Below are 12,982 nucleotides of genomic sequence, written 5' to 3' on the forward strand. Positions count from 1 at the left end.
CAACTCGTCTCTCGATCATTAAATCCCGGATAGCCCTTCATTTAACGAATTACGCGAATTATAATACCCTTGTAACGTCGATGAAGTCCACCATAGATGGCAGCGTGACTTCTTTACCAGAGCTACACACTGCACACGCCAACCAAGACAGAGAATTACCGCGCTAACGCTAATGTCACCCTCGCGGTGAGATAAGAAGCTCGAGGCGATTTCACCCTCTTCGTCCCTCCGATACTTTCTTATCCCGCGCCAGGATCCTTCGCTTGAATTATGAGGGCGATTTTTATTATTCGCCCGCGCCTCTTCCTCCCGTTTCTTACTGTCAGCCAACCCTCTTTCTTCTATCTGCCAGCGCTCATAGGCGCCGACTCATGGAAACTTTCTTCTGGGAAAACGAGGGTAATGGAGTTCAACATGAAGTCGAAGCTAGATAGAGAATAAAAGAGGAAAGGAGACATGGAATGGTAAAGTAGGAACAAATTGATACGGAGAATTGAGCTTCGAACGGCGTAATTTCGGGTCGCCTAAGGAACAAGCACGATACGTAATTCAACGATCCAGGTAAAACGATTGGCAAACGGAAATCGAGAATAGTTCCTCGTGCCATTGGTAATTACAAGAGGAAGTAGACGAAGCTGTGGAAAGTAATTTAATCCGCAATCACTGCTTTCACGGAAGTTTATACAAAAGTTTTGTACAAAATTCGGTATGGTTAAATGGTGTCCGATTTGAAACAGGTTACAAACGATTTCTTCGTTACGTTTCGTCCGTTTCTCTGCGGCAAGGTAATCGCGCTCGATGTTGAAAAAATTGCCGAGCAATTAAGTGGAGACCTCGTCGAGCGCGGATGATAAAGCGAAATGGGATAGTCGGTAATCGGCAATGGGCCGAAAGACTGTCGAGCCACCCCGTAAACAACGTTACAGTAATGTACTCCCGCGGTGTTCACCCCGTCGTCGTGCCATCTCTCTTCGGCCGTTCACTACACAGCAACTATAATAGCGGCGTTACACCATGTAACCAGTGCAACTCTTACTCGCGTTCGAGCGTGCACGCTCGCACACCTACGTACGTGTAGAAATAATACACGGGTTTCTAACGCGGTTGTATAAAGTGCAGAAGAGTGGGGAAATGATGGTATGTTGGTGCATTTGTATGTGTACGTATCATGGGGGTAGGAGGTGGGAGAGGAGAGACAGAAAGAGAGATAGGAATAGGTAGAAAGGGATGAAGCACACGCAGAGAGTTATGATGCCGCACAATTAGCAGTTCGTGTGAGAGAGATCGATCGCTGCCGAGAACATACATCAACGGTGTAAACGCAGGACACGTATCGCGTTTATATACGCGGAAACGCGACTGTTCGTACCTCCGTGTATATAGTACGCGTGCACCACCACCGTCGGTGTGATGAAACTTTCGAACTACCCGAAAATTTGTGTACTGTGCATCACTGTTTTTCTGCTTCTGTTGGATATGCGTTTCCAAAGATTAGAAGTTCATGCTATCGTAGACGCAACGGTTACAGTATTCCGAGGATAGAATTACACAGGATAGAAATTTTATACGTCAAATGTCTTTTTAATAATAACTATCTTTGTATCTAATAATATAGATTGATATAGATATTATATATATATAGATATATAGATTAATATAGATATTATATATATATATAGATACATAGATTAATATAGATATTATATATATATAGATAATAGATTAATATAGATATTATATACATATAGATATATATAATAATATAGAATAATATAGATTATCTAATAATCTTTTTAATAATAATTTTATATATTAGTTTGAATCTTAATGTGGCTTGAAAGATATCTGGCAAGAGGAGAAACATTTTTATGTATATTTCTTATATTAAATGTTATATTAAATTACAAGTAACCTACCCCTTAAATTTTACATTAATTGTTACTATATAAAATATAGTATGTTACTATATATTAAATACTATATATATATAATACTATATTATATATTATAATACTATAGTATACTATACTATATTATATATTATAATAGTATATATATAATACTATATTACTATATTACTATATTATATACTATATAAAATATAGTAACATTTTATGAATTATTTCATCCTGTGTTCTTTGCGACATTTTCAAATTGTATCTTCCTTTGGCCAGAAGTTTTAACCCTTTGCACTCCAAATTTTATTTCGTTTAATGTTTCGTTAAGTGTTTTATTTGAAATTTACTTTAACTACAAAATGAGACAATTGAAATTCACTTAAATATGAATTTTATTCACACTATTATTGTGTTTTGTAATTTTTAAGTGTATGATATATCTTGATATAGATTTTCTTTCGCACGTTTCACGAAAAAAGGTGGGACTCGACCCGAGATAAAAATTGACGTCGAATCACACTCAACATAGGAGTGCAAAGGGTTAAATGTAGGAAGAACGCTAAAGAAACGTAATATTCGTAAGTTTTCATTCAGAATATTAACAGTCCTTTCGTTGGTTAAAACGAAAGCAGCAATATCGTATAAGTATTATTTACAGATAATACAATATATAATATATTATAAATTAAATTCTACATAGGAATATATAACGGCACAGGAATCGACGGAAGAGTCCAATAGAAAAAGACGCACAGTGTTATGTCAATGTTGCTTTGTTTCGCTAGGCTTAAAGGTAAACAAACTCCAAATAAGATATCGTCGCAGTTACTTGTAATCGAACGCCGGTGATACGTTTACAGTTTTTGTTATGCCACCGATCGATACGAATAGACGAACGTGCTCTCTACGACGATTGTAACGAGTTTATATAGTCGACTAGCGAGCGTGGAGTGGAACGCAACGAACGAGCGACGATTACGACCGACATATACTATTTCCGTACAGGTATTTAAAATAATTTTAATATACACTAACTATTACGATTTTATCATTCGTCCGTTTAATAAATCAACGCGTACAATAATTCATGTGAAATATTTCTGTATTAACTTTAATATTCGATATTTTACTATGCAAGTTGTTTCAAACGTAACAAAATTCTAACTTTGAAATTACACGGACGAAGAACCTTATTCATTGGGCGTCGCTCGAGAGAGGTTAGCTGATGTTTTGTCAATGAAGGTAAATTAAACGATCGCAAAATTCCCGTGTCGTTAACACTATGAGAATCGCGGAGTGGGAAGGGTAGGTTGCTTGTAAATGCGTCGATCCGTCATGTTATCGTTACTTCCGTTTACGCTTCATTAATTTTAATTAATTTCTATAGCCGTTCGTTCGGCGACCGTCGATGATTCATTTCGACCGGGCTATTATCCCGTGTTTTTAACGGATCTGTCGTAAATGAACTTTCGCGAATTTGCGCGGCGAATTAAAGCGGGGGGATGCGTGCCCTGCGTGTCGAAAAACCCCATTTACATTTGGTGGACCGCGTAATTTATCGACGAGAGTAAAGATTACATAAACCAGTTGAAAAATAATATTTAGTCGAGGTGCATGAATTTTTGGTAATTTCGTCGCAGAAAAATAAATTATTATTAATGCATTATTAAAGAATATCTATGTAAAGATAGAAAGTAGGAAAGAAAATTTCCGTAATTTCTACTGTGCTTGTATATTCCAAAATCAAATACTCGACATCACAGAAAACAACCATAATAAATCAAAAGATCATAAATCTATATTTACTTTTAATAATGCGATCATTAAAACGCCATGAAGATCTTTACTTCGCACAACTTCCTTCTTTCGAATAAGCAACAAAGAAGACAAAGCCAATGAATTATTAAATTCCAAATCTACATCGATTACCTGTTTGCGATGCGTTCCATTGTGTGAATTAACGCAGCGATCGTGTCCTATGCAGCATCACTACATGGAAGAAAATTTCGCGAATATGTCGGTCACTCGTCACACGCGGTAAAAAATAAACTATGGCATATTCTACAGCCGAACGAAGTGTGCGCGCGCGTTTCGGTAATAGATAACACTGCGACCGTTACCCTTTCTCTCTCTCTCTCCCTCTTCCTCTCTCTTTTTCTCTCTGTGGTGCACGGCAGTATTTCTCAAGGGCGCGTGCCACCGGGCTAAGTTACGAGGCGTTTATGAGCCATAAGCGATTCCACGGGGTAGATAGAGTTACTTAGACGAGTTATTTCACTACTTTCGTGTGGATGGCGCGAGTAGGACGGGCTAAGTTGACGCGTCTTACGGCAGCCCAGCTCGGCCGGATCAGAAGGACCGCCTGCGACTGCCTGATTTACTATGGTGGACCCAACGTGCCATGGACCCGCTCTACCCCGACTGCTATGATGGGATTTTCTGACGGGGGTAAAAGGGGGACTGGTTAGAATAGAAGGGTAGGGGTTGTCGGGGTGGGGCTTACGAAATTGTCCCGGAACCGAGATCGAAGCTTGTGTGTTTTACGTGTCACCACGAGCCAACTCTTCCACCAGATATCTACGTAACTTTTATTTTCTTCTATTTTCGTTTATGTTTATTTTTGTCCGTACACGACGTTTCCGTGACCCTAAAGGTACTCGGGTATATTTTACTGTATAGAGTACGTAAACTTTAGCTACGAAAGTTTAGATTTAAGACAAGAACACTGTGAGCGACATTTATTTTAAATAGATGTACGTTTCGTAGAATTCCGCTTACTATTTTCAAAATTCTTCTCGAGAGATTATTTCAGATCGAAAGAATTATTTTGACAGACGAACGTGTAAAACCTTCATCGAGTAATAGGTTCGTAATTACGGGAACGCGAATCCTTCGCCCATATTTCCCTCGCATAGTTACACGTTGGCCGTGCGCTTTCATTCTTACTTAGCGGCGACGAAAAAAAACCAGAAGCGCGACATTCCTGCATTACGTTATCCGACGCATCGAGTTGCCTTTTTTCCCCTCACTCGCCGCTTACCTAGAACCGTTTGCCCTCGTCTAGAACGCCGGATTCGGGCCCCACGAACGGCTCATTAAAACTGTTCCTTTTCCAAGAAAACATTTTTTTTCATTTTTATCAGATGTTCAAATAGGAGGATCGGTGGATGGAAGAGTTCTGTTAAGCATCTGATAATTAAGTGTCTAACAAAAATCAATTTTATTTTTAATTTTCACAACGTACTTTTTGTCACGGCCACTCGCGGAGGAAAACGCGTCAATTCTCGCTATGATTCGTATAATGGACGCCGCGAATTAGTCGTTCCCCTGTTTCGGTTAAGATAACAGAGGTGGCTCGATGAATTTAACACTGTATTAACAGGTTAATATAGCTTGTATATTCAACAATAAATTGTACAATAATAAAAGCGTCACAAATTATTTGGCGATGAATAAGGTTAATGCGTTACGGAAATTCGATCCAACTTTACGACATCTCTCGATGAATTCGTTAGACTAAGCGACTGTAATTTTATTCGTTAGAACCTCTCGATGCTTACCGTCTGAATCTTCAAATAAGACTGATCGCCCTTAGATCAGTTTTTTGTCTTCTCCGGGAGACGACCCCCCACTATGCTCGAGTCACGCCGCCGTTCGCGCCTATGATCACGTATGCCACCTTCTTTGTGTGCATGAAGTAACGGACCGAAATCGACGTTTCTGGAACTCGCTGCTTGGTGACAACTATGCGCCCGTCGATACATTGTATATTTTTCGTCGGGCAGATAAGACGATCTGTCTGCGACGCTGTAGGACCGCGAGCGACGGTTAGAAATACTAAGCCCCGTGGCATAACACATTTCTTTATTGAAATATGTATAATTTTATGTGCTAGACTAGGTTAGCTGCATAATAGTGATACTTGTATGTGAATATCAGTGTGTGCAAGTATGTGTGTGCGCGGCGTTCAGTTAACAGTCTGGTATGGAAGAATCTGAGACGCGTGCAAGCGTGTATCGACGAATATCTTTGAAATCGTTTGTCAAATAGGTATATAACTATTGTAATATAAATTCTAAATGTAAATTTAATGTTTCTATACCATTATTTCGGCAATTAAGATCCAAAATTCTCAACATTCTTATAAATTTCATTCGTATGATATTAAACAAGAGGTAGATCTGTAACGGAGAGAAGGCGAATCTTTATCATTTATATTATCATATAAAAAAGACTCAACAGAAATTTAATCACGAAGCTCACGCCATTTCATAATATCAGCTCGGGCAAAAATTTCAATAACTTTCGCACGCGGAAGCAATTGACGCGGAAGCACCCTCCGCTGCCTTTAATTTCAATTTGTAATTCCATCGTTGGCTACCGAATTACGTGAATTCTTCGAGTCAATATCGTGGCTATGGCCGCTAGGGGTGAGCGCGTATTAGAATATTTAATGAGCCGAAATTTATCGTCTTGCCGGAGCACCTAGTACTTTTCACTATTTCCCAAAGTATTAGGGCGGAGTTTGGGTCTAGAACGGTACGCCTCGCAACCCTCCTCTAAATAGATTATGGTTGCTGCCTGCCACTATGGAATCCGACGACAATAGCCCCCAGGGTGCAACCCTACGAAACCTCGTAAGCATGCGAGCACAACGTAATTTTCCTTTTTTTCCTATTCGTCCGCACGCACAGTCTTTTCACGGGCCGATGGATTCCTTTGCTTAAATTAATAGCATTTATATGCCAACGGTCCATTTTCTAACGTCCCGACGCCTCTATTCCGACGCTGGCATATGCGCTACCACGATATTCACAAAGGGTTAACTTCTAATTGTTTGGGGGCTTCGATTTCTCGCAATAATTTAAACGTTATTATATGTATATAATGGAAATTCAGTGGATGGAAAATTTCAAGGGTAAACAGAGAAGAAGCCACTCGACGATCTTTTCTTTCCAACGAATTTCAGTTTAGTCGAATAGAAATTTGAAAATGATGATTTATGTTCGATGGTGTTTGCGTTTTGTCGATAGCACTCGACCAGTGCTTGATTTCCAACACGGATACGCTTATCGTGGACAAAGCGCAGTCGACGTCGAGACAGTTCGAACGATAAGAAGGAAACTCGGAGCCGGCGAGGTTAATTATTATTCAACTAAGTAAGATCGCGATAAGAACCAAGTGACTAGCCCTAGCCGGTTTCGAGCATCGGCATGCGAATTAAGCAATCATAGACAGCGCGGTGAACGCGCCATTCGTCACTCACTGTCAACCCAAGTTTCGTCGTGAGCAGCATCGTTTCCCAGTTCTGTTAGAATTTTATGTAAAACGTTGTGGTCATGTAGCGGTTGCATAATTGCGATTTAGCACGCGCTGACTCGCAACGGAATTGCCATTTTTTATTCTCATCGTCATAGGTTGATTAAGTTGGGGAAAAAAAATTTAATTAACTCGTCGATATCAAAGGCAGCCGAATTAAACTTTCGACCGGTTATCTTTTAACGGTCGAGGCGGCTGCTCTTTTCGTGTCCGGCTTCAGATGGAGAACGAATCTCTTTTCGATTGCTCGCGTGTCGAGAGATGCAAAATCCACGATGCTGAATATGCTTCCCACAGTTAAATCGCTCCCTAAATCCCGTAATTTTCGAATTGGTATTATCGGATCGATAGAAGCCCGTTACGAGCAACCGGTCATCAAATGCGATAGAAGCGAACGGGATGAAGATGTTGAGTCCGGTTCTCTTCACGCTTCTCACGACCGTTTCGCTTTCTTAAAAAAGCTGCAGGCATCAGGTTCCAGATTACTCTGCTAGGTAATTTTATTGCGACTAATTTTTTCATCCTTCCTTGGGATATCTGGCGTCGTTAATTGCAAGGATGTCCTTTGATTTCGTTTGCGCGCGATTAGAACGGAATAAAATCTAAAACGAGGAATATTTAGTTATATCCACTTGCAACAGGAATTCTAGAAAATTAGAACGAGGAAGAAATAGATGTACGTTGAAACATGTTTGAAAAATTCCAAGTACGCGCTCCTAGAGAATGTCAATTATCGTTTCTGACAAGAATCCAAGAGAATCAGTATAAAGTAGAAAAACAGCGATGCTGCGAATTGTTCAAAAAATATCAATTATTGGATTGACAACTATGTGATTGCGGATTTTGTCATTAGGTGGTAAATCCCAGAACAATAGTTCAATTGTCTTTCCCTCTTTATCTGGCTCGTTACAATTATCCATTTTTAGAACGATAGGAAAAAACAATTATGAAAACAAGTTGCAAGAGCAAATGGAAGATTTTGTCGATTTGTATCGAAAATCGTGGGCGATTTCTCGTGCGAAAGTCGAAAATGTATTGATGTTCGATTATTTCTCTCCCTTTATTTGTCTCGTTACAATTATTCGTTTTTAGAGTAATAGAAAACAACAATTATGAAAACAAGTTGCAAGAGCAAATGGAAGAAGTTGACGATTTTAAAACTACAGCATGTATCGAAAATCGTGGGCGATTTCAGTGCGAAAGTCAAAAATGTATTGTATCGCCATTACCATCTAATGACAAAAGCTGCAATCACATTGTTGCTAGCCCAATAGCACAATTGTATTTCCAACGCCCCCTTTATCTGTCTCGTTACAATTATCCGTTTTTAGAGTAATAGAAAAAAACAATTATGAAAACAAGTTGCAAGAGCAAATGTATAAAAAATCGTGGTAGAAATTAAACGATGACGATTTCAATACGAAAATGGAAAATGTATCGTATCGCCATTACCATCTAATGACAAAAGCTGCAATCACATTGTTGCTAGCCCAATAGCACAATTGTATTTCCAACGCCCCCTTTATCTGTCTCGTTACAATTATCCGTTTTTAGAGTAATAGAAAAAAACAATTATGAAAACAAGTTGCAAGAGCAAATGTATAAAAAATCGTGGTAGAAATTAAACGATGACGATTTCAATACGAAAATGGAAAATGTATCGTATCGCCATTACCATCTAATGACAAAAGCTGCAATCACATTGTTGCTAGCCCAATAATACGATTATTTCTCCAACGCCTCCTTTATCTGTCTCGTTACAATTATCCGTTTTTAGAGTAATAGAAAAAAATAATTATGAAAACAAGTTGCAAGAGCAAATGTATCGAAAATCGTGGTAGAAATTAAACGATGACGATTTCAGTATGAAAGTGGAAAATGTATTGTATTGTCATTACCATCTAATGACAAAAGCTGCAATCACATTGTTGCTAGCCCAATAACACAATTATATTTCCAACGCCCCCTTTATCTGTCTCGTTACAATTATCTGCTTTTAGAGTAATAGAAAAAAACAATTATGAAAACAAGTTGCAAGAGCAAATGTATAAAAAATCGTGGTAGAAATTAAACGATGACGATTTCCGTACGAAAGTGGAAAATGTATCGTATTGTCATTACCATCTAATGACAAAAGCTGCAATCACATTGTTGCTAGCCCAATAGCACAATTATATTTCCAACGCTCCCTTTATCCTTCTCGTTATAATTATCCGTTTTTAGAGTAATACAAAAAAACAATTATGAAAACAAGTTGCAAGAGCAAATGGAAGATTTTGTTGATCCGAAAGCTGCAGCGTGTATCGAAAATCGTTGTAGAAATTAAACGGAGTCGATTTCAGTGCGAAAGTGGAAAATGTATTGTATTGGGTTGGCAACTAAGTGATTGCAGCTTTTGTCATTAGGTTACAATGACAAAATCCGCAATCACTTAGTTTCCAGCCCAATAGTACGATTATTTCTCCCTCTTTATCCGCTTTTAGAACGATAGGAAAAAATAATTACGAAAACGAGTTACAAGAACAAATCGAAAATCGTGGCAGAAATTAAAGAGTAATGATTTCAGTACAAAAATAGAAAACGTATTGTATTGTCATTACCATCTAATGAAAAAAGCTAAAATCACTTAGTTGCCGACCCAATACAAGCTTCTTCCTTCAAGCGAATCTTCCTTTCAAGTACCATAGAGATCAGATCTTGTAGCGAACAAGTCCGATTACACGGAGGCAGCGCGAGCCGCGGTATCGCTGTCGAAGTAACTGGCCGGCGCAATTAGTCGGATGCATCAATCTGAATTCGCGGCGAGCTTTGCCTCGATGGTTGATTGGGCCAGCTAGAATTACACCGCGACAACCACGGTCTCGGTTGCCGAGATGTAATGTTGTCTCGACTAACGACGAGAAACCAGTATATTAACTACTCCGTATTGCGAGTTCTGTCAGACTGGGTCGACTCTGTGTACACATGGCATGGTGTAGAGAAGAGAGGCTGCAGGACGATCGTAGACAGGTGGCGAGGGACGAAGATGGGAAGAGCCAAACAGAAGGGGGTTGATATCGTACCTGGTGCGCGGTAACACGGTGGCGGTGCATTACGTAACAGTAAACTCCGTATTCAGGATTAGGCGAGCACGTGTAGAACGTTAACGCGCGTTCTGGGGCTGCTCGGTTGTATCCTGGCGCGCTGTTACGACCGACACCCCTCTATCGCTTGACAGGCTGAGAGAAGCGCGGCAGGCAGGCAGGGAGGGATGGATACGGTGGCAGAGGGATGACAAACGACATCACCGGTTGGCATGGCGTTACGATGCCGAGATCCATAACTGTCATCGCTTCTAAACTGGATCTCTGCGAGAATTCAGATTGCCCGAACGTACCTCGCCGACAGGTTGCGAAAATCGCGAAACGTGTTGAGTGATTGAAACGTACGCGTCGCGATACAACCGGTGATCTATTGACCGATGATAACGAGATGGACGCGGTGGAAAGACTTGCAGCTACGAAATGACGGATCCCCCAGCCACTACAACCGTCAGCCTCGCGTCTTCCTCAGCGGTTCGTTTAAAATATGACGCCCGTTAACGAACACTCGATAAACCGACGTTGCTGATTCTCATATCACAATATAGCCGCGACCTTGGGAAACAGACAATTCTGACCCATTGGTATCTTTAATAGGACACGGATATCGCAGTATCGTGGACAAGTGGCCTAATATCCTAAGAAGCCTAAGTGCCGACAGGCCCATCATTCGCTCCTTCGAATACTGACCATGGTCACAATATCCCGATAATTTTCCACATAAAAAGAAAAATAGGGATAAAAACAATACTCTACGAGGAAAACCTAAACGGACTGACTGCAGACACCAGGTGGAGGTACAACATGGCCCTCCCCCAAAAAGACACTAAAGACAAACACAGAAGAAACACAAAAAAATATTGGTGGATTCCAAACCCATAAGAAAATATAAGTGAAAACTACCAATTCGACAAAAAAAAAAAAAAAAACCATTCCTACCACCGTATAACCTAGATGTAAGTACTGTAAATATGTAAATACTATAATCATTGTAAATAATATAATTTAACACCCCCCTCCCCTTCCCTCTCATCCCCCCCCCAAAATCCCACAACGCGTAAAAGTAATACACCGAGGAGTCCTGTTTTGCGGCCAAGTTTCAGGACAAAATACAACACACACAAGAATACACAAAAATCACGCACCAATGCGACTTAAACCCAAAAAAACAAAAAAATAAACGCAAAAACCGAAAATCCACGACACATATTAGACCATGGCTACGTCGTACCGACGCGTATCGGTACTTTTGCCTAAACACACTATACTCATTTCATTGTTTATTGTGAATCTCAAAAATGTACAAAAAATCAAATATTGGCTAAATAAACTATTTAAAAAAAAAAAATAAAAAATACTGACCATGGTCGTCCGACTGTTCGTTCATGGCTGTGAGAAAAGACGAAGGGATGCTTAAGGGAGGAAGACGAATTAACAGAGAGTTGAGAAGTCGGAGAAGATGCTCCGCGCCAAAGAGAGCACAAATACAACGAATACTTATGGAACATCGACACGAAGGGAAGGACAGTTCTCACGTAATAACATGTTCCTGAAGAACACCATGTTGCGCAAACCCGTATTACAGTATCGTATATAAGAATAGTAAAGAAAATTAGATTCCAAAAATGAATAAGGTTAGAGCAATGAATAAATTTGTTAGAACGATTACAACGAAGGTTAATAATGTTAGGAATGAAGGGAATGAACGATGAGACGCTGTTGGGCTGACGAATGGTTTTTTCAATTACACCGTGTTAATTAAATTTGAGCGGCGCGACCAGGAAGCTCTGCCGTGATACGACACTATTATTCTTAGTAAGTTGGTGGTAAGAAGCGGTCGCGCGCGCCGGGGCAAAAAGTTGAGCACACTTTCGTTGGAATCGCAAGAAGGGGAAACAGGTAAGAAGAACAGGTTGACATAGAGGGTAATGGAACACGACTTCTCGTGCGCTCTCGCGAAAGAGGGAGAAGGCAGGCGAAGCAAGTGCGACCGCAAGGCCGCAACCGCAGTGTGGGAAGTGAAACGAGCCGAGTGGCGTAGCTTTTAATGGACTGAGGGAAACAACATTAAGTTAAGAGCAAAGCAGGGTGTGAGAATCACGCGGAAATAGTCGTGGGCCGCGCTGGACCCGGCCAAAACGTAGCGGAGGAAGCCGGACGAGGTGCACTACGATTCATAAACCACCAATTGCCACGTGGACTCCGTCTCTAGGAACCATTACCACCTAAATATCGCTGCTTTTACGCTGTATTTCTCGACTCTGTGCCGAGATTCTTGTGGTTTTTCAGTCACAATCGTAATATCATAGGAACAGTGTATCACGCAGACGTCCTCGAGGTATCGGCGGAACAAGATCTTGCGAGGATTGTTCGACGTAGCAGGGGACACACAGGCAATTTATCGAATGATAAATTCCAAGAAGATAGGATCACGGTTAGATTAAACGACGATTCTTACTCGCCCTACCGCTTCTACCACCTACACCATCCACGATCCCCGAAGCAGCGAAATTAAATATAGGGGCCGAATTGCAGTCGCGGCTGCGGTGATATAAGCTCCGCTCCTCTTCCCTCTGTCGCTTCTCCAGCAACGAAAAAGTGGTTGGAGCATTTCCACTCCCACAACTGTTCGCTACTTCTTTCGCCCTTATCTGCCACCGCACACTTTCCCCTCTACTATCGTCT

The 12,982-nt window shown here is 40.5% G+C and overlaps 1 protein-coding gene across 2 annotated transcripts in view; it reads right to left on the reverse strand.

The window, feature by feature from the left end:
* LOC132915495 (homeotic protein antennapedia-like) overlaps positions 1-12,982 on the reverse strand; it is a 176,298-nt gene that overhangs the window by 123,022 nt on the left and 40,294 nt on the right. The window contains exon 1 of one of the 2 annotated variants that reach the window (XM_060975351.1): positions 3,828-4,324. The exons of the other annotated variant lie outside the window; for it this stretch is intronic. The gene's annotated coding sequence lies outside the window, so the exon portion shown is untranslated. Of the gene's footprint in view, positions 1-3,827; positions 4,325-12,982 lie in introns of those variants that run through there. 2 annotated transcript variants of the gene reach the window in all.

This window comes from Bombus pascuorum, chromosome 17, assembly GCF_905332965.1.
Source record: "Bombus pascuorum chromosome 17, iyBomPasc1.1, whole genome shotgun sequence".
Classification (NCBI taxonomy): Eukaryota; Metazoa; Arthropoda; class Insecta; order Hymenoptera; family Apidae; genus Bombus; species Bombus pascuorum.